Genomic DNA, 27028 nt, shown 5'->3' on the forward strand with positions numbered 1-27028 from the left:
AGAATCTATAAAACAATGGCATTCCAAACATTGGACACCAAGCAAAGAAGGACAATGATTCCTAAGAGACGTGAAATAAATGACATGAGTCCTTCTCCCCTTATTGCCTTGAGAGTGTTTTCATGCTGTGTGGTACAGGGAAGGCGGTACCAAGGTGGGGGTGGACATGTTTCCTGAGTTGAATAATCAGAGTTGAGTTCTGGGGAAACTAATGTGGATGCAGTCTTACAAGTCAGAGTATTAAAAAAGAGAGAGCTGTACAGAGAAAGTTCTACATGGGGATTTTTCTTGAGTATTCAAGAGGATACTTGTCAGTGAGTATCTATGAGAAAACTACCCAAAGCTCGGGAGAGAACCACGCTAAAGGATGAGTATGCTCTTAAAAAGCACAGCATAAAATACAGGAACCCTAAAGTAATATCTACTTAGTTCTTCTCTCTGATCTCTGTATTCTGGTAATGTCCCAGGTCTGGGGAGAAGATAAGGAGTTACTGGCTTTGTGATACAGTACTATTCTTTGTGGTTTTTCCATCACCTTAACCATAACTTCATAAAGAATCACTATCCTAGATTTCCAGCTAGCACACTCGTTGATAAATATTACTTTGTTGCTTGGTATGATAAAAGCAAGCTGATAAATGCTAAGTTGAGTATGGGAAGAAGTAATCATAGTGGCTGAACTTACAGACTAGCCTGGACTTGAGTCCCAGCTATACCACTGACTAGAGAGGACTTAGGAAAATTATTTGATTTCTTAAAACCTCAATTTTCTCCTTTCTAAATAAGGAGGATAATATTTGCTCCATTGGGCTATCATGAGAATTAAATGGGATGAATGTGATATACCAACCAAAGACTTGGATCATTTTTAATGCTAGGCAATGTGTCCTCAGTGCACCGTGTAGCTAATAGTCTAAGCCCTCTACATGAATTGACTACCTTATTCTTTACAATTACTCTATGAATAGGGACCACTAAATAAATTGATATATGTAAATTATTTAAGATAGTATCTAGAGAGGGAGGATCAAGATGGCGGACAAGAAACACTGCCAGGCAGAGTGTCTCTGCAGAAAAGACAGATTCTAGCAGAAATTAGAAGAAAGAAGCAAGAAGACAAGCATACAGCTGACGAGGGCAAGAAGGAGGGGTACCTGAGACCCCGGGAGACTCCACGGGAGAAGGCTGCAGAGGAGAACTGGAAGCTGAGACCGCCGGAGCATCCCGGAGACCAGCTGAAAGGGTAGGTGGATTTGCTGTTTCCCCTCCCCTGCATTTGGGACTGCTGGTGGGCTCCCCAGCGGGTGGGGAGACCTGCACACACCAGCCCAGAGACGGCTGCCACCAGCTAGCGGCAAGCCTATAGCGGAAGCGGCACCAGACTCCCAACTCCCTCCAGGCACCTCAGTGTGCACAGACTCGAGCCGCGCAGCAGGCACCATATTGCCTCCTTCTCCCCTCCACCGGCCCTACCCGTGGCTGCCCAAATAGACAATATAGCCACCAGCCAGAGGCACCTCCAGGGAATGGGACCTTCCCTTTTGGGACCCTACAGCTGACTAAGGGGAACTCAGACTGTGAGCTCCCTACCCGCCAGCCCTCCCAGGTACTGCTGGCACGGTGTTCCCAGGAGAACGGTGCAGACTCAGAGACTGAGAGACAGAGACCCAATTTGGGCTCCCTGTGGGTGAATTGGGACCGGAACTCCTCTCCCTGGTGGGGATACAGTTTGAACTCTGGGACCCAGAGGTCGGACCTGCAGACGACATCCCATGTACCGAGGTCTAGCATTGTCCAAGGCAAAGAAGGGATATATGTGAACAGCCTACTGAGGTGTGTGTGCCTTCAGGGGCAGATCAGCGTCCTAGAGGGCAACTCTCCTCCCAAAAGGAAGCCATACGCCCAGCCCAGGTGGCGTTCCTGTGCAGGGAACCTCCCCACCAGCATCACAGTCTGGGGAGGCCTGGTGGCGTTTGGTTTGGCCTGCTGGCAGAGGCCCAGGAATAGCTGCAGAGTTGGGGAGGGTGGAAAGAAGTGAGGCCCGCTCCAGATTGCCAGTCTCAGACAGCCCCACCCCCACAAGCAGACTATCTGGCTGAGCGGGACCATTCCAGCCCCGCCCTGACAGCTCTTCCTGGAAGTAGAGAACAGAACTTTGACCCCTGCTAACGGCATTGGTGGTGCCTGAGGGCAGGCTTACCAAACCCAGCTCTGCCCAGAACAAGAGCTGATAATAGGACACAAAAACAACAGCATAGCCTGTTCCTCCAAGCAAGCACCACCTACTGACAGGAACGGCATCCTGCATAGCCTTTTCATGGCACCCACTGACTCATTATACAGGGAGTGGTCGAATATCACAGATACCACCTAACAGCTCAGAAACTAAACAAGGCGTGTGAACCCAAACAAAAACCTAAAGAAAAGAAACAACAACTTATCGACATGGGAAGAAATCAGCGAAAGAACTCAGGAAATATGAAGAACCAAACGGAAAACACACCCCCAAAGAGGAGCACCAGCCCCCTAGAAACGGACACCGACCAAAATCAGGCAACCAATATGACAGAAGAGGAATTTCGTATGTGAAACATAAGAACACTCACCCAGCTGCAACAACAACTCAATAACCAACACCAATAAACCACAAAAAGTCTCCAGGATATGAGAAAAGAAATAGACACATTGAAGAAAAGTTTAACCGAACTCCTAGAAATGAAGAATCAATTCAGGGAACTACAAAATACAGTGGAAAGTCTCAAGAACAGGGTAGATCAAACAGAAGAAAGAATCTCAGAGATTGAAGATAACATCCTCCAACAAAATAAAACCGTCACAGAGATAGAGCAGAGAAACAAGAGAAAAGAGCAAAGCCTACAAGAGATGCGAGATTATGTGAAGAAACCTAATGTGAGGCTCATAGGGTTACAAGAAGGGGAAGAAGACAACACTCAAGGGTTGGACAAGCTGTTTGAAGATATAATAGAGGAAAATTTCCCAGGCCTTGCTCAAAATCTTGATATACAAGTTCAAGAAGCTCAGAGGACCCCTGGGAGATTCAACGCAAACAGGAAGACGTCACGACATGCAGTCATCAGACTGACCAAAGTATCAACTAAAGAGGCCCTTCTAAGAGCTGTAAGACAAAAGAAGCAAGTAACATACAAGGGAAAGCCAATTCGAATAACATCAGACTTCTCTAATGAGACTTTACAAGCAAGGAGAGACTGGGGCCCCATTCTCACTCTTCTGAAACAAAACAATGCCCAGCCTAGAATCTTATTCCCTGCAAAACTAAGCTTCATATATGAAGGAGAAATAAAGACATTGTCAGACAAGCAAAGTCTCAGAGAATTCACCAGGACAAGACCAGCCCTACAAGAAGTACTCAAAACAGCGTTATGCACAGAACACCATAATAAAAACTCACGAATAGGCCAGGTGCGGTGGCTCACGCCTGTAATCCTAGCACTCTGGGAGGCCGAGGCAGGCGGATTGCTTGAGGTCAGGAGTTCGAAACCAGCCTGAGCAAGAGCGAGACCCCGTCTCTACTATAAATAGAAAGAAATCAATTGGCCAACTAATATATATATATAAAAATTAGCCGGGCATGGTGGCACATGCCTGTAGTCCCAGCTACTTGGGAGGCTGAGGCAGAAGGATTACTTGAGCCCAGGAGTTTGAGGTTGCTGTGAGCTAGGCTGACGCCACGGCACTCACTATAGCCTGGGCAACAAGCGAGACTCTGTCTCAAAAAAAAAAAAAACAAAAAAAACAAAAAACAAAAAAAAACTCACGAATATAAAAACAACCAAAACCCAAAGATTAAAGGCCAGATAATACAATGGCTCAAGAGAGAAATCAAAGCAACAACATCCAACCCAATAGAATGGACAGTAATCTACCTTACCTATCAGTTCTCTCAATAAATGTGAATGGCTTAAACTCTCCACTCAAGAGACATAGGCTGGCTAAATGGATAAGAAAATACAGGCCAAGTATATGCTGTCTTCAGGAAAAAAATCTAACCTGCAAGGATGCATATAGACTAAAAGTAAAAGGGTGGAGATCAGTATTCCAGGCAAGTAGAAGCCAAAAGAAAGCTGGCATGGCAGTTCTAATTTCAGATGATTTAGTTTTTAAACCATCAAAAGTAGTGAAAGACAAAGAGAGTCATTATATAATGGTGAAGGGCACACTTAAACAAGAAGAGATAACAATTTTAAATATATATGCACCCAACTTAGATGTACCCAGTGTCATAAAGCAAACCTTACTGGAGCGAAGCAAATGGATTAATAGCAATTCCATAATCACCAGAGATTTCAACACCCCACTGACGGGGTGTTGAAGGGCACAAGACAGATCCTTCAAACAGAAAATTAATAAAGAAATAATGGACTTAAACAAAACCCTGGAACAACTGGGTCTGACTGACATCTACAGGACATTCTACCCAAAATCCACTGAGTATACATTCTTCTCATCAGCTCACGGGACATTCTCTAAGATTGGCCATAACCTAGGACACAAAGTAAATCCCAAGAAATTTAAAAAAATAGGAATTATACCATGTACCTTTTCAGATCACAGTGGAATAAAACTAGAAATAAACCCTAACAGAAACTCACATTTCTACACTAAAACTTGGAAATTAAACAACCTACTACTAAATGATTATGTCATAAATGAAGAAATCAAGATGGAAATAAAAAAATTCTATGAAGAAAATGACAATGGAGAGACAAGTTATCAAATCCTCTGGGACACAGCTAAAGCAGTTCTGAGAGGAAAGTTTATCTCCATAAATGCCTATAACCAAAAGACAAAAAGATCAAAAATAGACAATCTAACAAAACGACTCAAAGAGCTGGAAAAAGAAGAACAGACCAACCCCAAACCCAGCAGATGAAGCGAAATCAACAAGATCAAATCAGAACTAAATGAAATTGAAAACAAGGAAGGTATTCAGGAGATTAATAAAACAAAAAGTTGGTTCTTTGAAAAAATAAACAAAATTGACACACCATTGGCTAAGCTAACTAAAAGCAGAAAAGAGAAATCTCTAATAAGCTGCATCAGGAAAAAAAAAAGGTGATATCGCAACAGATCCCAAAGAGAAACAAGATATAATTTATGAGTACTACAAAAATCTTTATGCACACAAATGAAAATGTGGAGGAAATGAACAAATTTCTAGAAACACATAGCCTCCCTAGGCTCAACCAGGAAGAAATAGATTCCCTGAACAGACCAATCTCAACAGCTGAAATAGAAACAGCAATTAAAAATCTCCCTAAAAAGAAAAGTTCTGGTCCAGATGGTTTCACACCCGAATTTTACCACACTTACAAAGAAGAACTAGTACCTATATTGCAGAAACTATTCCACAACGTCGAGAAGAACGGAAACCTCCCCAACACCTTTTATGAAGCGAATATTACTCTGATACCAAAACCAGGAAAGGATGCAACAAAAAAAGAAAACTACAGACCAATATCCCTAATGAATACAGATGCAAAAATTTTCAACAAAATCTTAGCTAACCGAATCCAGACACTTATCAAAAAAATAATCCATCACGACCAAGTGGGCTTCATCCTGGGGATCCAGGGATGGTTCAACATATGTAAATCTATAAATGCAATTCACCACATAAACAGAAGCAAAAACAAAGACCACATGATTCTTTCAATAGATGCAGAAAAAGCTTTTGACAAAATTCAACACCCTTTCATGATACGAACACTTAAGAAAATAGGCATAGAAGGGACATACCTAAAAATGATACAAGCCATATATGACAGACCCACAGCCAACATCATAATGAATGGGGAAAAATTGAAAGCATTCCCACTTAGAACTGGAACCAGACAAGGCTGCCCACTATCTCCACTTCTGTTCAACATAGTGCTGGAAGTCTTCGCTACAGCAATCAGACAGGAAAATGGAATTAAATGTATCCAAATAGGGGCAGAAGAGATCAAACTTTCACTGTTTGCTGATGATATGATATTATATTTAGAAAACCCCAAAGATTCAACCAAGAAACTCCTGGAACTGATCCATGAATTTAGTGAAATCTCAGGATACAAAATCAATACACAGAAATAGAGGCATTCGTATACACCAACAACAATCTAATTGAGAACCAAATCAAAGACTCATTTCCCTTCACAATAGCAACAAAGAAATTAAAGTACCTAGGAATATACTTAACCAAGGAGGTAAAAGACCTCTACAGGGAGAACTATGAAACACTGAGGAAGGAAATAGCAGAGGATGTAAACAGATGGAAATCCATACCATGCTCATGGATCGGCAGACTCAACATCATCAACATGTCTATACTACCCAAACTGATCTACAGATTCAATGCAATACCTATTAAAATTCCATCAGCATTCTTCACAGATATAGAAAAAATAATTTTACGCTTCGTATGGAACCAAAGAAGACCCCGAATATCAAAAGCAATTCTAGGCAAACAAAAACAAAATGGGAGGCATTAATATCCCAGATATCAAACTATACTACAAAGCTGTAGTGATAAATAGGAATATTAACCAGTGGAACAGATCTGAGAATCCTGATATAAAACCATCCTCATATAGCCATCTAATCTTTGACAAAGCAGACAAAAACATACGCTGGGGAAAAGAATCGCTTTTCAATAAATGGTGCTGTGAAAACTGGATAGCCACGTATAGAAGGCTAAAACAGGACTCACACCTTTCACCTCTCACAAAAATTAACTCACGCTGGATAACAGACTTAAACCTAAGGTATGAAACTATTAGAATTCTAGAGGAAAATGTTGGAAACACTCTCTCAGACATTGGCCTAGGCAAAGAGTTTATGAAGAAGTCCCCAAAGGCAATCACAGCAGCAACAAAAATAAATAAATGGGACATGATCAAACTACAAAGCTTCTGTACAGCCAAAGAAATAGTCATGAAAGTAAACAGACAACCTATAGAATGGGAGAAAATTTTTGCATCCTATGCATCTGATAAGGGACTGATAACTAAAATATATTTAGAACTCATGAAAATTAGGGAGAAAAACTCAAATAACCCTATTAAAAAGTGGGCAAAGGACTTGAACGGAAACTTTTCTAAAGAAGACAGAAGAATGGCCAACAAACATATGAAAAAATGTTCAACATCTCTAATCAGGGAAATGCAAATCAAAACCACAATGAGATACCACTTAACTCCAGTGAGAATGGCCTTTTTCAAAAAGTCCGCAAACAATAAATGCTGGCATGGACGTGAAGAGAGAGGAACACTCCTACACTGCTGGTGGGACTGCAAACTAGTTCAACCTTTGTGGAAAGCAATATGGAGATACCTTAAAGCGATACAAGTGAATCTACCATTTGATCCAGCAATCCCATTGCTGGGCATCTACCCAAAAGATCCAATGACACTCTACAAAAAAGACACCTGCACTCGAATGTTTATAGCAGCACAATTCATAATTGCAAGGCTGTGGAAGCAGCCCAAGTGCCCATCAATCCAAGAATGGATTAATAAAATGTGGTATATGTATACCATGGAGTACTATTCAGCTCTAAGAAACAATGGTGATATAGGACATCTTATATTTTCCTGGTTAGAGCTGGAACCCATACTATTAAGTGAAGTTTCCCAAGAATGGAAAAACAAGCACCACATATACTCACCAGCAAATTGGTATTAACTGAGTAGCACCTAAGTGGTCACATAGGTACTACAGTAATAGGGTATTGGACAGGTGGGGGGGGGCGGGTATATACATATATAATGAGTGAGATGTGCACCATCTGGGGGATGGTCATGCTGGAGACTCAGACTTGTGGGGGGAGGGGGAAAATGGGGCATTTATTGAAACCTTAATATCTGTACCCCCATAATATGCCGAAATAAAAAAATAGTATCTAAAACATAGAAAATTCTATATAAATGTTTTTATTATTATCATCATTATTCCATTTTTAAAGATGTTAAAATTCCAGAATATGCTTTCAATGAAGGACATAACACAAATTAATAGAATCTCTGACTAATGCATAAAGAACTTCTTCTAATGTAACCATGGTTTCATCATTGAACATTTCTATTGTTAGTTCCCTATTCTAGTGGGGAAAGGCAAAACAGCAGGACTTTTTGATACCAGAATAATTTGAATGTAAAATGATAGAATATAATACAAAGGAAGATAGCTGAACTTTATGTGAGTATGGATTTAAATACAAATCAAAGGCAATATAGATTCCTTTGCCAAAGCAATGTTTCTAATTCAAACTATGATTTATTATGAGGAATGAAGTGCTTGATCAAACATTAAGACAAACTGTCAGTACTGATGCTTAAATGTTGTGATTACAACTATAATTGCTATTTTAAGGGCAGAGATCGTTTTGCTTGAATTCCTTGCTGGTAATTTATTATCCAAATAAGATGGTCTCTCAAATGTGGTATAAAATAGATACCTGGAATTGATAGACTTGTGATTTATAAATATGTTGTAGATATTTTCATTGTTAGGTTGCTGTGTACAAAGAAAATAAAGAAGCCAAACCAGTGGAGAAAATGTCAAAGATGCAAATTCACTCACTAGCAGAGAAATTTTAAGGCATTTACCAGCTTCATATGCATTACCTTTCTTGCAGTTGGAAGAAAGTAAATGTTCTAAAAAGGCATAAAATAACAAGAAACACTGCCTTCATTGGTAAAAACAAAACAAAACAATTAAACAATATTATATGATGATGAAGTTAAATTATACATTATTTATATTGATGAATATAAGTGTGACATAATTGATTAAGTTAATAGTTGTAATATGAAGTCTAGATTTAAAATCTCCTGGTGCAAAACCTTCAAAGATAGTAAATTAATCTGCCTTTAACCTGTCAACCAAACAGTGATGCACACAGCAGAAGATATTCTTTGTTTCAATAATTTTACCCTTAATCTCAAAATTATGTTCAAATAAACAACAACAAAAATCTCACCCCATCCTCAAGACTGCTACATCAGGGTTCCCAGTTAGGTTTTATTAGATTTTTAAATATAAATATAAATATATATATATATATATATATACGCACACATATATATATATTCTATAAGCTGAAATATCATAATGACTATCTAATAATCCACCACAATAAATAAATTCTTTAAATAGATCCCAGAATGACATTTTTCAATTTCCATAATGTATTTTTGGGGGGTTTTTTTTTGGTTTTTTGAGACAGAGTCTTGCTCTGTTGTCTAGGCTAGAGTGTCATGGCATCAGCCTACCTCCCAGCAACCTTAAACTCCTGGGCTCAAGTCATCCTCCTGCCTCAGCCTCCTGAGTAGCTGGGACTACAGGAGCACGCCACCATGCCTGGTTAATTTTTTCTATTTTTAGTAGAGACAAAGTCTCTACTTGCTCAGGCTGGTCTACAACTCCTGACCTCAAGCTATCCTCATGCCTTGGCCTCCCACTTAAGCCACCATATGAAATGAAAAAAGTAATTTAGTAGTATGGCCTTATTATTGATAAGGATTGACTTTTTGTTTTTAATATCATAATGGCATTTTTGAATGTTGTCATATATCATGGCCAGCAAGAATAGGTCTTACTATGGTAATCACATATTATTCCCTCATTCTTTACATGAGTAATTATTTACCTGTGAAAAAATTAGAAACTTACAGAAGTATTTCTACCTCCACCCATACCTTCCGTTACCATTTATCTGATCATACTTCAAAATTCTTTGAAGAAAGACAATATATTTAGTTTTATTTTCTTCCACAAAAATAGATGTGAATATCTATATAAATATATGTATAACATTTTTTTTCAACTTAAGATATAAAGATAAGCAAATGATTTTTAAACTTCTGTGGGGTTTTTGCATTTTTAATATTTTTTTAAAAGTCACTTTATTCTTTAGTTCTGAAGCTCTAAATGTAAGAATGTAGTGCTAGCTCTCAGTTTAAAGGTGTCATTTAATATGATGATATTTTAATGCATTTTCCTTTTATGATAATTAAATTGTGAGGTGCATGTCCAGAATGGCTTCTGATGTGAAAAATTTGCACTTCAGTGATATCATTTAAGAATTGATTTATCTTAGAAAACTGACAGCATAATGGATATAACTTCATTAACCTTGAAACCAAGACGAACAAACAGACACAGTTGACTGTGGAACAAAGGTCACCATCTGAAGGTTAACCTCAATATCTTGATCTAATTTCTAAAAGACAAACTACTTCACCCAACACTCACTTTCTCATTATTACAAAATAATAATTGTAAATTAGTGCAAACTAAATCACCTTGTCCATCTGTAGAGCACTCTTGTCTTTTTTTAGGTAAGTGACAAAGAACAAGAATATTGGATTGCTCTTGCTGATACATATCCACATGGTGTCTGACCCATAAGTATTTGCAGTGTATTAACCTAGTGATATTTTGTTAATCATAGCCAAATTGGCCAATGAGTTTAGTTCTTCCTAAAGTGTGCCCTTCCTTCACTAAATATAGGTTTTTATTAAAGTTTCTCAGGTAGATAACACCATTGCAACCCTGCAGCCTTGAAATAGTTTTCCCACTTGAATAACTTAGTGTCTCCTGGTGACAGCAAAGTAATTAATTGAGTTCTTTGAAGGACTTTTAGGCAGAGGTACAGACTCCAATTTACATGACAAATACCTTATTCAGTAAAAGACAAGAAAATAAATAAGTACAAATATTACTTGAGAAACTTTTCTGGTAATATGAGTTTGTAAGATAATATATAGCAAGATTTAAACTTACCAAACATAAATGTACAGATAGGAAATAACAACTCTTACTCAGATAAATATAAGATAGAAGGATAGGTAGGAAGATATTATTATATTAAAACATCAATTGTTTAAATATCAACTGATTGAGTGTGAAACACTTTATGGAGATAGTAACTGATAAATGAGAGCTATCATTTGTAAGCTATAATTTTACAGTGTTATGACAGTGCCCATTTTTTTAGTTATGTCTTCAATTATTTGGCCAATTTTTAAATTTGAATTTATATTTAAAGTGTATTCATATGGAATATTATAATTTATTTGATAAAATTAGAATATTTTATTTGATTTATTATGTTCTAATTGGTGAAAAAATTAGAAACCAATTAGAACATATGACAGAATGTTTGATATATGACATTTGCATTTTCTGAAATGAATCTGAACATAAATTACACTTTTAAATGTTTTAAATACCCATAAACATTATAGGACAGGCCGGGCGCGGTGGCTCACGCCTGTAATCCTAGCTCTCTGGGAGGCCGAGGCGGGCGGATTGCTCGAGGTCGGGAGTTCAAAACCAGCCTGAGCAAGAGCGAGACCCCGTCTCTACTATAAATAGAAAGAAACTAATTGGCCAACTAATATATATAGAAAAAATTAGCCGGGCATGGTGGCGCATGCCTGTAGTCCCAGCTACTTGGAAGGCTGAGACAGAAGGATCGCTTGAGCCCAGGAGTCTGAGGTTGCTGTGAGCTAGGCTGACGCCACGGCACTCACTCTAGCCTAGGCAACAAAGTGAGACTCTGTCTCAAAAAAAAAAAAAAAAAAAAAAAAAAAAAAAAAAAAAAAAAAACATTATAGGACATAATGATACTCTTAAATACTGTCTGACAGGAATATTGAGTTTATGCTTGAGGTAAGAAGGCTAAGTTAAGTTTTATTTTCCCATTAGAAAAAGAAACTTCTAGTTTGAATCCTAGTACAGTTTGCAATATGCAAGTTTTGATTATATGAGCCCTAATGTTCAAATTATCTTAGAGAACTTAGCTTCTTTTCCTGTAATATGTCTTCTATATAAAAATTTTGTTCACAGTTAATATAAAAATAGTACTTTGTGAGGTAATTGTTTTTAGTAGCCATTTTTTTTATTTAAGATTTTGAAAATGGTCCTTCTGTTGGTTTTGTTTTTGTTTTTGTTTTGAGACAAAGTCTCACTCTGTTGGGCACCCTGGCTAGAGTGCAGTAGCATCATCATAGCTCACTGCAAGATAAAAGAGTAGCTAGGATTATAGGCATGTGCCACTTATGTCCAGTTAATTTTTCTTTTCTTTTTTCTTTCTTGTTTTTTTTAAGTAGAGATGGAGTCTCACTCTTGCTCAGGCTGGTCTCAAACTCCTGAGCTCATGTTATCCTCGTGCCTTGGCTTCCCAGAGTACTAGCATTACAGGTGAGAGCCACCATGCCCAGCTGAAAATGGGCCTTCTAAAGAAATTCAAAATCTCAGTACCTGGAGATGAAACTATTTTCTCGTAACTGCTATCCTTGATGATCTCAGAAGTTGGCCTAAGGCTATTACAGTACTCATCAAATACATGACAGCTTGGCAAGGTAAGATAAACAAATAGTGCTTAGTTTGATGTAGACAAAAGTAGTCATGAAAAGTTATTCAAATGTACAATTTTTCTTTCCATATATCTCTTTAATATCATAAATGTTAGTCTTTTTTTCTTTCCTTGAGTAAATCTGTTTTGTCACTCTGTATTGCACTATTAGAGTGCTACTCCAGCACCTACATCTTCTTCCTTTGTAAAGTAAAAATACTTTAGAACATTTTAAGTAGATATTGCTTGTTTTGATAAATTGCTCATCTTAATTAGACAATTATTATAGTAACTGCTCAAAAAGAATATATGATACTCAGTGCTACATCTGCTATGGCTGGCACAATAATTTTTGTTGAATGAATTAATGTTTAAATAGGATATTTTCCATAGATCTAATATATACATATTCCTAAAATAATTATATTAGTAACATTTTGCCATGTGTTTTATACTTTTTAAAAGCACTTTCATATAGCTTTGTGTGAGAATCAATATCTATTATTTGAGGAAATGATTTAAGCTAGTGCTGCCTTCTTACAAGTTGTTTTAGCTTCATGCCATGGGATTTAGGAATCCAACCTGAAGTTCAAAATGGATGGTTCTAATGTATTTTTCCCTAAATAAACATATAAAGCATTATCATGCTTTCTTTAATAATCTGCTCTAACCAAACATTTACACCCTGATAAAGAAGCAATGAAGAAATTAGAAAGCATTTTTATAAATTTGTTAATAAACTAAATATGTTGGAAGCTTAAATGCTAACATAAATTCTATATAATTTAGTTATGTATTTTCTATTTAAAACTTCAGAATTGAGAGGATAGAGCAAGATATGTTTATCTAGCAAGACCATCCCTGCCTTTCATCTGCTAATACAAATTAGCATTACAGTGACCTCTAATTTTTATCTCAGCTGCAAATATGAGTTTTTGCCTGGTTTCTCAGGTCTGGAATTACTGATGCTAATAATAGTTGGCATTTATTGAGCCTTGTACATGAATGATCTCTTTTAATCCAATGATGTAGATATTATTTTAGCCTTATTTTACACATAACGGAATGGGAGACACAGAAAGGTTAAATTATTTGCCTATAGTCAGCTATCTTGTGGCAGAGATAGAGTTTGAAACCAGGTAGTCTGCTTTAATGATGTTTTCCATACTACAGTTTATTCTTTCAAGACCCTATCCAGGACTAATTAAGGTAGGGATCCTGCCTTGCTCTTGTCCTCTCTCATGGGATGTAATCCTGTTTCTGTCTATGTGTGAGTAACCTCACATACTACCAAGAAACCCTACCCACCTGCCTGCCTTTACTTGCCTGCTGGATTCTCACTTATTATGTGTGATTATAAAGATTCAAATGCTCTTGTTGCAGACATATTTATGTACAATTTACCATTACAACTCACTGGTGCATCTTTCTACTGTTTCCTGTCCCAGGTACCTCTTTATATCCTTTCTCCTGCATTTACTATGCTCTTCAAGATTATTAAAGAAGGTTAAATGACGTTTACATTATGCCATGAGGTATTGAATCACAATAGAATAAAAAGGAAGATGAAAATTGAGAAATATTTTTGAGTTAAAACTCAGCAAATCTTACTATCACATTAGTTACAGTGTCAAAATTTAGAATTAATTAAATGGGATTCTAAAATTATGAACCATAGTTACTGGGAGGATGGATTTGTCATACTGAAGGGACACCTGAGAAGAGTTAGGGATAAAAAGAAAAGACAGTGACCTTGAGGCAAAGGAGAAACATGCAAAGAGCGATATGGTGATAGCACTATGTCTACATGTTTATTTGTTCATTATACATGATATTATATATTTTTTTGTTTTTGAACATCTCATAGTGAGACAGTAGGAGTTCAGTAAATTACATTAAGAGGTAGATAATAGGTGTTCAGGAAGCTCATTGTAAATTGAATTGTAGTGATCAGACTAAGGCATAGATTCGTATCCAATTTTGCTAATTTCAAGGCCAATTCATTTTGACTTGAACATTCTATACTCAATTGTTAATAAATTAAAAAAACTTATCAACTGTTGTCGCTAAGGCAAAAGCTGCTTTACAGATATATTCAATTAATCTCAAAACACGTTCAGTACTAATTGAAAAAAGACTCTTAACAATTTTTATTTGTGTCCTTAATAACTTTGAAGTGAAATTAAAAATCAGCCCAAAAGTTTCTGATTAATAATGCTAAAGTTTTAATTGCAAGTCATTTTTAAGGTGTTTTAATAATGTTTCTTATCACAGAATTCTATTGTACAAGGAAACAGATTTGAGGAAAGAGATTAAGAGATTTATTCCTGATAATTTGCTTAGGAAAATTTATATAATTAATACTTATAGCATTTAAAATATTTTATGAATTAATGCATTTATGCTTTTGGAAAGCAAAGGATATTTTCTCCTCTTCCTGTATTTTTTGTCTCTTTTTAAAGTTATTTAATCAGAAGACTGAGATCCAATTGGACAGACATTAATCTTTAAAATTGACTGCCTTCAGGTTCTGAAGAGATTTAGAAGTGACTGATAAAATTTTATGTGTTTTTAATTTCAAAGTAATTATTCCAAATTATTTTTTTGTCAACCATTAAAATGTAGAAGCATCTTAATGTAAAAACTCTCCATGGTAATAAACAAATGCAATGAAAGCATAAAGAACAGTTTTGTAAAGAACATTTTGTATTTAACCTTCTCTGTGATTTAATCTGAACCGAGACAGAAGTGAAGTGAGTTTTAAAAGTAAAATATTTGTAATATGCTTCAAGAGTCAAAATTCTCCTCTCTCTCTCTCTCTCTCTCTCCCCCTCCACACACACACACACACATACACACACACACACACACACACACACACACATACAGAGAGAGAGAGAGAGAAAGAGAGTCTGGGCCCATGGTTTTTAAATTATTATGTAATAACTGATACTTATTATATAAATGGTGACCCTTAATACTTATTATGGATTATCTGATGAAAAGAAGGTCTATAATAAATATTTTGGAGTTAATGAACAATAGGATGTAAGCTTCATGAGGACAGGAGTTTATTTTTAGTCTGTTATTCATCACTGCATCTTAAGCATCTATTATATTTCCTGGAACATCATAGATGCTTCATTGAAGTATATAGAGTGAAAGAAATGAAATTCATAGATAAGAAACTAGTAAGATGAGGGAAGAAATGATCTGAGCAAAGAAATATATTTCCAATTACTTGGATATGACACTCTTCCTTAAAGCTCCATATGTCCAAATCCCAAGTATCATCTTGAATTTCTAATTTAATTCCTTATCTATCCTCCACTTATTATTTATTTTCATATATAATTAACATAACCTTTTTTTTCTTAACTCCAAATGTGCTTTGATTTCTTTATTTCACTGAAGCTCACCTAAGGGCCACTTAGCACTCTATGGACCCCCAAGACAAAAACCTTATTATCTCTTTTCAGCTTGCCTCCATCACTTTTGTATCATAATCAGCCACATTTATGGGACAGCCACTAATTCCACTTGGATATTTACTATAATCTCCTCAAGCCATGATGATTTGTCTTCTGCAATCATCATTTCACTGAAACTTCCCTTGCTAAATGTAATATGTTGTTACTAAATCCAAAGGATGATTCCAAATTTTTATTTTATTTTATTTCTTGGAAACATCTGACACAGGTTACTATTCCCTTGTTCTTGCAATGATAACTCCCTTTCCTTGCTTCCTTCCTTTATGTCTGCTTATTTTGTGTTAGAACCATTTCCTAAATATTACTGTTCATTGAGGTTCTGTCATTCTGCCCTCCTCTTGTCTAATACTACATTCTTTTCATTGTCAATGTTACTTCTATTGTTTTAAATGCCACTAATGATTTCCAAATGTTTATCATCAGCCTAGATTTCTCTTTGATAGATTGGCATTTTCAATTCCTTTGGAATATCTCTAATTGGATGGCCATTTTTTTTTCAGTCAGTAATAAAATTCAACATGATCAAAGCTAAATTCATTTTGCTTTAACTCAAATATACTTCTCCCTGTTTCATATCCCATTGAAGTGTAGTTCAATATTCATATCACCTACAGTTTTTTCTTATCTCTCAAATTGCCTCTTCCAAAATATACTCTACATACCCTTGATTTAAAACTTTAATAGGCTCCCTATTGCCCACAGGATAAAATTTAAAACTCTTTAACCATATTTGCATGGTCTTTCATGTATGATCCCTGCTTTTGTTTTTATTTTCTTCTCTCCGTCTAAGCCTCCCTCACTTATGTGCTATAGCCACCTTGGCATAGATGTTCCCTATGCAAGCTGCAGTTTGCCTGCCTCTGATAATTTGTCCTTGTTGTTACTCTTTCATGCCATTCATCCACAGATTGATGTGGTAACCCCTTTTCATGCTCATCTCTGATTTCCCACGAATAGATTAAATGGTTCTTTTCTATGTTTGCCTTTATCACAATGTATAACTCCTGACTTTTTACATAACTGTTTCCCACATTAGGCATGGAAACCAAGAATTATGAATGAAAACCTTATTTATAAATGCATGATATTAAAAAATAAGTTTAAATGCCCAAGATCCATTTTATAACCCCAAAGCTCTAAAAATTTATTGGGATGGTAAATGAAAAGAAAATAAAACATAAATGTAAGCTGTAACAAATATTTACTAACTATAATAAAATGATTACTAAAATCAATTTAATTAGATAAAATGTAGATTTGCATAATTTCAAGATTTCCAAAAGACCATAATGAGCTCTTATTGCCAGCTTACCAGGAATTCCAAGTTTTGGTTCCTCTGTCCAAAACTCTCCTGGACCCAGTTCCAGTTTGGTACTATTTTGTGTCAGTTGTCTGCCACAACTTACATCTCTATGAGATGATTTGGGGTTCTTTGGCTGAATGGGTCTTCAGAGATTACAGGAAACATTCATTTGGCTGGCACTTAGTTGATTAGTACTTATCTTCCTTTTTTATGTTTATTTGTTTAATTTTGGTTTTGGACCAATCAAGGGAGATGACACTGAGAAAATATTTGGGATTATAAGAAACCAAGCTTTGCCTTCCTGCTTCCCAAGATAAACTGTCATGTGGAACATTTCTTTGATACAGTGAAAGCCTCCAAGTATATTATTAGCAAGTATGTTCCAGAGGTCACAGAATACAAAAGTTCACAGAACAAGTTAAAATGATCAAATCACATGTTTTGTTGAGTCTATTAGAAAACATAGAAGCAATGGAAAAGAGATGGGGTAGACAGGTTATCACACAGAGGATAAGGTACTAACAGTGTGAAAGAATCACACTATCTGAATCCTGGGATCCACAATGTGCATACTATCCCTCTCTCTGTCATGTTAACCTTCCACATCAGTGGGATGGTTACAAGGGCCAAAGTTAAGGTTTAAGCCAAGATCAAAAGGCAGAAGACACCCTGGGTCAATGACACACACTCTACTGGAGAGACAGGGACAAATACACCTGGCAATAGAGAGCTCTCCAATCAGCCTAATGAACAGTCATGGGTTTTATTTGTGTTGACTGAGCAGAGGATACATAGAGTCATAATTGTTGTCACCAATAGGTGGCCAAATAAAGACCTCATGAATATTAATTTTTGTAGACCTATTATATCATGAATACTTAGAGCTTCTTATGTATTTGTTTCCAGGTATATTTATATATTATAAATATGTAGTACCCAGGTATCTCAGGAACATTACATATCTCTCTTCTTTTCATCCCACAATGCTCTGTTACTATTTATCTTATACTTAACAATTCCTGTGAATTCTGCCTATGTCTAATAAACATTTTGCTTACTAGCTACACTTTTGAAATATTTTCAAAGACTTAGCCATATTTTACAAACTATAAACCTATTCATCTAATATAGTTGAATATTTCAACAGCAAATGCCCATTTCACAAAGGTAGCCAGCCTGCTGTGACTGATTGTATTTTCTAAAAATGGCAGAAATAATACTCATTTTACAATGTGATTTGATACTCTCCTCTCATTGAGAGAAGGGGATCTATGTATCTCTCCCTTGAAACCAGGTGAGGTGTGGCTGTTATCAGTGTAGAACATGGCAAAAGTGACATTATGTGACTTCTTAAGCTAAATCATAAAAAGTGAATCAGTTTCTGCCTTGTTCACTACTTGATCTTGAAGACTTCTGCCATTCTGACTGACTTTAGTTGACCATACTACAAGAAAGCTCAAACTATCCAATTTAACAATGCCACATGGAGAAACCATAAAACCACATACACACAGAGAAAGAGAGAGATCCCTGGGCAGCCCCAGCTGCTTTAACTTCCTCCTACCCCACTCTTCCAAATCCACACACTCTCTGACTACAACTGCATGACAGATTCCAAGCCAAAACTGCCCAGGTGAACCCTGCCCCACTTATATATACCATGACAAATAAAAAAAAATAACTTTTAAATTACTACATTTTGACATTATTTTTTACTCAGTAATAGGTACTAGAATGCCTGCCATTTTGCCACTTAATCTTGACCTACCTTCTATATATCACTCTTCTATATTCATGATATATTAACTTAAAACCACCCCATTTATGATTGACCTGAAGACAAGAGCCAATTGCTCAATGAATTATATATAACTGTTACTTTCAAGAAATCTTTCTACATTTTTTCAACTATCTAGGACCTCTCAAAATGAGTCTTACTAATTTGGGATTGAGGATGCTGACTTTTCATCACAGTCTTACTAAAGCATGTGCTTGCATCCTTCATTGCTCTATGAGTCTTTAAATAATAACTAAAATGAGGATTACTCACATCAGTTATTTCCATAGTTTAATTTACTATCCATGTGTGCTTGCACATGTCTTTGACTGGTTAACACTAAGGAAAATGTCATTTTCATGTTAGTGATTTTCTTTCCAATGACTTCTCATCTATAGATCAGTAGTAGTCACTGATCTCCACTTCATACAGTTTGTGTTCTTAATAATTAATTAAATGTTCAATAAACTCAATGACCAAAGTAACTTGGTAATCATAAATAAGTCTGAATCATATTCCGGGTGATTTGTATTTGATAGGAGAACTTTAAAAGTAGGGTTTACAAGTCAGGGGGTACTTGCCTAGCTTCTTCAGGTACTCAAGCTGGAAAACCGATGAATTAATACTAATGAGTTTTATTAATCTTTAAAACTAAAGTTAGACTAGAACTCTCAGCATAAAATTTTATTATTCTTCAATTAAAAAGTGCGGGTCTGTAAATTGGAGCAGAGTGAAAAATGAAAATCCTTCTTATGAGACTTCCTGTTAGAATAAATATCCTTTCTCGTTAAAAACAACTAGTTAAAACTATATATATATATATATATATATATATAGTTAAAACTATATATAGTTTTTCTTCTCTTAATATCAGACCCCTTAGTGGTCTAGAGTGGAACATGAAAGATGGTTTTCTATGAAATATTATTTTTCATTAAAAGCAAGAAAAATATTTTAGAAGGCATCACTGTTCTTATTTATTTGTTTTAACTTCCCTCTTATTGCTCTTATATTTGATATCAGATAGTATTAAATGATGCAAAATAAAACTCTATGAAACTTGTCTTCTTTTATCATACTTTGACTTCAAAAAAATAACTGTTTTTGCTCTTTGAAAACTCTAAGATATCCTTAGTTATGAGTTGAAATGTCAGTAAATAATTGTCAAATTGCTATATATATTTTACAGTAATCCCATATAAATGCAAAGATAAAAGCTGATTAATTAGCCTTTCACAACAATTTGTCTTGGGAGAACTGATGTATATAAATTTGTATGGAGGCACAAGAGTCAGCAATCATGTGCTTAGAATAGCTTTAATATTCTGCAGTTTGCTTTTTCAGATATGTAAGAAGAGTAATGCGTAGCATGAACATAACAAGAAACATATTAAACCTACATAATAAACAATGCCTACTCTTTGTGATAAATAGAATTGGGTATTTATTTTATTATCATTGGTTTTAGTTAATTGTATTTAATGTATTTTTTCAATTTATGCATCACAGAAAGTTCAAATGTAAAATTTTCTAACATACCTTTTATTTTCATTATCATTTTCACAAACAATATATGGGAGAAATTGGTTAAGATTTTACTAAAAACCTACTTAATTTTTTTCTGGCCTTAAGCCTATTTTCCCAGCCTTTCTTGTAATTAGATAGTGCCACGTGAGTTGTTCTTACCAGTGGAATGTGAGAAAAGTGTGGGTAGCTTCTGCACCAAGGATTTTTAGAAAGTGAGCACACTTCTTCCATCATCTCTTTCCCCTTCCACTATCAGGATGCAAAACCCAAGGGGATGGCAAGGGATAGACTAGAATGGAGCTTGAATTACTATGTGGAAGAAAGTAGCCTGCTGATCAATTATCACTTTGGGATATTCAGAAAATGAATATCAGAAAATGAACATCTGAGCCAGTACTTGATAAATGTTGATTGCCAAAGATGTTAGAACTAAGGTTTAACAAGGCAGGGATTCTTATACAGATAGGAATACTTGCTGTCTTTATAAGTAATAATGTCTCTCATGTACAAGGAATATTTTAAGACTTCTATGGAATTCCAGAGAGTGAAAGTTATGAGTACTGATACCTGATTAACATGATGAAGGTATTACAATATCAGGTCTGCCTAAAAATAGACTGGGCTGCCCTGTGAAATAAAGTTTCCTGTAGTTAAGGGTGTGTAAGCCACGTCAAATGGTGGTTTGATTGGGTGGTCTAGACTTTTGCTATTCACAGTGTGGTACCATCTGGGAGTTGTTAGAAGGGCAGAATCTCAAGGTTCATCCCAGTCCTATTAAATCACCATCTACAATTTAAGACTCATGGGCGATCCATATGCACATTATGTTTGATAAATAATACTCCACTTAACATCTAATGAATCTTCATATTTTTATACTTAATTCTTTTAGGATTATGTTGTGATGGAGAATTTGAATAAAAGTCTAGAAAAGAAAGGAGTAAACACATGACCTTGACCTCACATTCTAGTGTAAGGTCACTAACTGTGTTAAATACTACCTTCAGAAAGATTCTGTTGCTCAAATATTGTACTTAATTTAAGTGAAACTGACATTTAAGTACTATTTCTTTGTTAACTTTGAACTCTTTGCTTTACACAAAAGTAAATTATACTTTTTGGATTTCTTGCACTACACTAAGAATACCTGCACTAACCCCTAAATTGTACTCAATATTTAATCCTTCTTCAATTCCCTCATGCATAGCCTCTTCATTCTTACTAAGCCCAGGATTGGTGACTCTCCTTAGCTGAGACGTTCACTTTATGCTTAGAGTAGGTACTGGTTTTGTGTCCTGCTTCCTCCTTAATCCCTGATGGGTCTGCATGAATGGACAGCAGCATCAGAAAGAAAAGAGACTAGGTAAAGGGGTGTATAAGCATAGGGGGGAACCAGAATGCGATGGAGAGACCAGACTCTGCTCAAAGCTAAAATTTATTCGGGCATGGGTAGGGAATACCTGACATACCATCCTTATCACCGAAACGGTATGAATGGAGAAGAGCTGGAGAGGTAATGAGAAGTGCCAGATGCCGCCACACCCTAGGTTGGCTCAGGTCCCTACAACCATGACTACCGTGCCCTCGCCCAGTGGGAGGAAAGATGCTTAAAGAAAAGGCAAGCACAGAAAACCAGGAAGCCAAAAGGTGTTCAAGTCCGTCCCCGTGCTAAACAGCACGGGCTGACACAAGCAAAAGCTGTAGAGACCCTTGTACGGAGGAAGCCCGGGCAGGGGAGCGTGTACCCCTTCCCACCTCTGCCCACCCCTGGCCCTCGCCTCCGCAGGGGGCACTGGGACCGGCGAGCGACTCGGCAGCCCCGGACGGCTTTGGGGGAGACAAGTGTATCCGCGAGCGTGTGTGCGTGAGGAGGAGAGCAAAGACGTGATTACTTCAGAATTTATTTAAGGGCCGGTGGAAACCACTGCAGCAGCTTCCAGGGGAAGCCCTTGTTCCAGAGGAAGAGGAGGTGGCAGCTGCCTAGGAGGAGGAGGGGTGGAGGAGACGGAGGAGGAGTGGGAGCAGCAACCGCACGAGGCGAGTGAGGAGAGAAGATGCTGTAGCATCCTCGCCGGCTCCCAGCAGGTTGGTGCTCCCGGCCAACTGGAGCAAGCAAAGAGGCTTGCAAACAGGCTGGGAGGAGAAAATGGGTGCGGGTTGGGGGGCTTCGGGGTGGGGGCTGACTCCTCGCCTTTCCGGAGCAGAAGCTCCTCCTTTAAGTGAAATGAGACGCCCGAGCGCGGAAATAATCGGGGGGCCAGGAGGAGACCTGTCCTGCTTATTGCGTCCCTGGGGACTCTTTTCCCTTTAGCTTCCCAACTCCCGGCGTCGCCTTAAACTCCAGAGGGGCTCCGGGCGGGGGCCTGGGTGGAGAACTTCCCTTCCAGATACTTCTCTCTCACGCCTTTCCCCAAAGCTCTGGTTTAAAAGGACACCCCGCATACCCCAGGTGGCCCGGGCGCGGAGGGGGAGCGGTGCCGCTTGGTTAAGTTTCTGAAAGTCAAACCTGGTCCCCTGTCCCTGGTTCCCCGCCCCGGGGGCTCCGGCGGCACGCGGGGAGCTGTGGCTGCTCTGGCAATGGGGTTGCTGCTGCTTTAAGAGCCGCCTCCCCCTCTCCTCCTTTGACAATGGTCTGAGCCGAGCTCTGCTTCCCAAAGCAAAATTTGCAATATGCCATTTTTCCGATGGACGCTTCTCCTTTTGGCTGCTGACGGAGCCGTGGGAAGATGCCGAGTAGCTGCCTCGCCACCCAGCCGGGGCACGTTCCGGGAGGGCGCCGGGGCTCGCGGGTGTCTAAGCTGCCTTTCTCCTCCCGTTGCTAGGGAAATGGTCCAGGAGTGCTGGGTGTGAGCCTCCCTTCTCGTCAAGCCGGAGACTGCGGTTGTCATTGATCAATTGAAGAAGCAGGACCCGAAATTACAGACATTAGGTACAGAAACTGTATTTGAGTTACACGGTTTCCTTTCCGCTTTTTTTTTTTATTATTTTTATTTTTTAAACCACCTCCTCGGCCCCACCCCGCCCCCAGGGAAGAAGGGATGCAAATTCCTCCTTGTTGATTACTGTTAGGTACCTTTTGCTTTCCACCTCTTCCTCTGCGTCTCCTATTTCTTTGCCGCCTGCCTACTTGGCTGTCTCCTGTTGGGCAGGTGGAACAATTTCAGCGTGGAGATTATGAAGTCAACTTCTTCAGGGTGGTGGGGGGTGTGGCTGAGAGATATCTGTCCAGCACTGTAGGGTGAGCTTTGGCCATCTGTAAATGCACTAGGGTAAAGAAAGTGTAAATTACTTCCCTGAAAGGTTATAGTAATGTTTCCTGAAGACGGGGTATTTCAAAGAGTTAAATAGGAGGAGGAATATTCGTGTAATGTAGTCAGACAATGGCTAGGATTTCTCTCACCGAATTACTCCTTGTGGGTTAGCTGAGGTGGGACTGCGATGGTTAAGATTCAATCTTTTCAGAAGAAACTCACTGTACAGAATAACTGCATTCTAGCTTCTAGTAGGGCCTAAATCCTAGTAATATTATTAAATAAAGTTGTTCATTGACAGGAAAAAAAGAGCCTATTATAGCACTCTCATATCTAAATAGGTACTACTTCTGTGGCATACATTGCGAAGGAACACATTGCATCTTAGAAGCCCTTGAGTCATGACTCCAATGAGCATTCAAAACTTTTATTTTGAAATCTGAGAGATTTAAAAGACAGTCAAGGTTATGTGCTAAGAATATGGGAGTTGGTTTTACTGGTGTAAAATTCTTCGAGCTAAATTTAAGCACTGGGATAATTAAACCAATTAGGTTTATTATTTTTTTTCCATTCTCATCAAAATTAACAATGTCTCTAACAAGATCCTGAAACCTTCAATAATTTAATGAGCAAGGCATTAACATCTAGGTGAGGATAATAATTTATATATCCACTTGACTTTAAGGAGAGAGTGATTTTTGAAAAGGCAAACATCAAAGTAAATTGTTAGTATGCTCTTTCTGATTTTTCAGAAATTATGTGAGGAATGGAGTTTTTAATATTAAAAATGACTTTAAAAGTTAAAAGTGGTATATCTGGGTGAAATATACTAGACATTGAATTACCATAGTCCTCTGGACCATGCAAGTTGCTTCAGATGTCATCCATTCTAAAAAAGGATGTTTAACTCTTACACTGAATACAGACCTTTAATTGTTTTCAATTCTTAAAATGTGTATTTAAGAAACTTTTTACTGTATTTTAAGGATTATTCATATATTTTGTAATTTATGTAGACAGAACCTGAATTCTAACAAAAGAAACTAAGCCAACTCATAAAAGTGGCTTTTATATAGACATGTTTTTCCTCCTAATTTGGATGAGAAGACTTTGGATTTACTCATTTGAGTTGACTGTGAAAAAAAAGCAGCATGTTTTATTCACTCTTATTTCCTAAGAACTTTTACATAGTCTGATTTTTATAAATTGGATTTATAGAGTTCAAAGCATCTACTAGAATTAAACCTTTAGGCATAGAAGAGAATGAGTCATAAGGGTAAAATATTGTTTCTGCAAAGATGAATGTTGGTCGCTTTATAATAGAAATAAATACTTGGATTAGCAATAGCCTTATATATTTTTTTACTGTGTATTCTCAGTCAGGTAACCTATTGGATCCTTATAATGGGCTTTTAGATTATTATCCCTAATTCACAGAAAAGAAAACTAAAGTTTTGACAGGTGAAGTCACTTGCCCTGGTTCATATGCCTCAGGAGTGGAATAGAATCAAGTTCTTTTGAGTGTAGATTTAATAGACTCTAAGTCCCTAAGCTACTTCTCATTATAGCATCTTTTACCTGATTAAATCAAAGACCCACCTTTTATACCGATTTAAGAGACTAAAGTTTGTGAATGTCTAACGTCCCATGGTGATAACAAGTGGAAATTGTACGTGGGGTAATTGCTACAGTTGTGCTTTTCCTTGGTATTTAAAGTTCTTCTAAGTAATTCAGAGCAGAGAGGAACTGATAGCTTTCTTTCAAGAAGAATATGATTTAAAATACAGACTTAAGAATATTTTAGGTAACACTAAAATTTAAACATTGTGAGTGTTTTGGCACAAATTGACACAGTGCTATTACTTCCTTTGTTGACAAAACTTTGTTTTATCCTTCAATGTCAAAAATAAACACATTGGCTTCTGTTAGTGATTTCTCAGAATGACACAGCTGTTCAATTTGTGGATCTCATTCATAGCACACAAACTAATAGTTTTAAATAATCAAATGTGTTGGAACTTTTTTGTTGTTTTCCAATTCTTTGTCAATTGATGTAAAGAAAATTTGTAGCAGGTAAGAAGGAGTCTGTTATTTTTTACCTATGTGATAGTCTTTTAATGAAAAACAAATTGAGAAAAATGCAAAATATATGTGTTTGTCCATAATAGTAGTAGCAAGTGGTGTGTGTGTGTGTATGTGTGTGTGTGTGTCAGTGTGTGTGTGTGTTTCAATACAGTCTATATGTCTACTCCATTATTTATTTTAGGGTGAATACAAAATTGAACAATTTCCTGCCTTCAGGTAGCTCCATGTTTTGAGTGATAGCAAAAATTCAAAGCAGTTTGAATTATCCTAAAATTCACTGATCTCTTATTTTTTTTTACAAAGGTTATCAGTCACAAATACTTTCTTAAAGTTTTTTTTTAAATCTCTTCTAGTTTCCAGTGGGCCTTGACCAAATCATTCATGGATAATTGAATTTCTCTCCTCAATAACCCAATTTATATGAAGAATCACATAAAAAGTAATTAACTATTGAGCTGTTAAGTCTTGACATTTTATTTGAAAATATCATCAGAAATATTTTCCCCAAGGACAAGAATATGTAGGCAGACAAATTAATTGACCTTGCATTATAAAACCAAAGAATGCTCCAGGATCAACAGCCAAACCAGCCTTTCTTCACATCAGCCTTTTGCAAAATCAAGCCCTCTAATTAATAGCTCCTGGCCATAGTACAACAACTGAAATTGATATGAGTTTGGTTTCAAACATAAGATAGAGAATGAAATAGAAAATAGATAATTTCTGATTTTTAAGATGCCACATAATAGGTCAATCTTGCATCTCAGTATCTGTGTTGTCTATTTTAAATCAAATTAATAAATGATTTAAAAATATTCTGAACAGTTCATTTATTTCATGACTGGAAGCTTGAGATTAGCCCCTGAGATGTGAAGTTACAACATTAGCTAATGTAATTTATGGCATCTGTTTTGTGGAATATTTGAAAGAGTGTTAGTTTGTATCGTTTGGAGGAAAACCAGACAATGCAGCTAACAGGAAACAAAGGAATATTATGTATAATTAGGAGTATAATAACCTAAACAAATTGATGTACCTTAGTCTATTTCATAAAGTTTATGTCTAATTCAGTCAGAATCACTTATCTACTCTGTGTAGACCACTGCAGGAATTCAGGAAGAGAGCATGTTAAAGTAATAAAGTATAATTTGTAATGTCAAAAAGCTTTAAACTAGTTGGTGTGAAAAAAAAATCTGTTGATAAAATAAGAAA

The 27028-nt window shown here is 36.9% G+C and overlaps 1 protein-coding gene across 9 annotated transcripts in view; it reads left to right on the forward strand.

Annotated features, from left to right (window-relative positions):
- The first annotated feature begins 22104 nt into the window (after window positions 1–22104).
- The window catches only part of PPFIA2 (PPFI scaffold protein A2), a 441105-nt gene continuing 436181 nt past the window's right edge, over window positions 22105–27028 (forward strand). For 8 of the 9 annotated variants that reach the window (XM_076007132.1, XM_020287957.2, XM_020287955.2 and 5 more), the window contains exon 1: window positions 23146–23409. The gene's annotated coding sequence lies outside the window, so the exon portion shown is untranslated. Of the gene's footprint in view, window positions 22566–23145; window positions 23410–27028 lie in introns of those variants that run through there. The other variant, XM_020287953.2, reaches the window with a different exon arrangement.

Source organism: Microcebus murinus, chromosome 10, assembly GCF_040939455.1.
Source record: "Microcebus murinus isolate Inina chromosome 10, M.murinus_Inina_mat1.0, whole genome shotgun sequence".
In the NCBI taxonomy this organism is placed as follows: Eukaryota; Metazoa; Chordata; class Mammalia; order Primates; family Cheirogaleidae; genus Microcebus; species Microcebus murinus.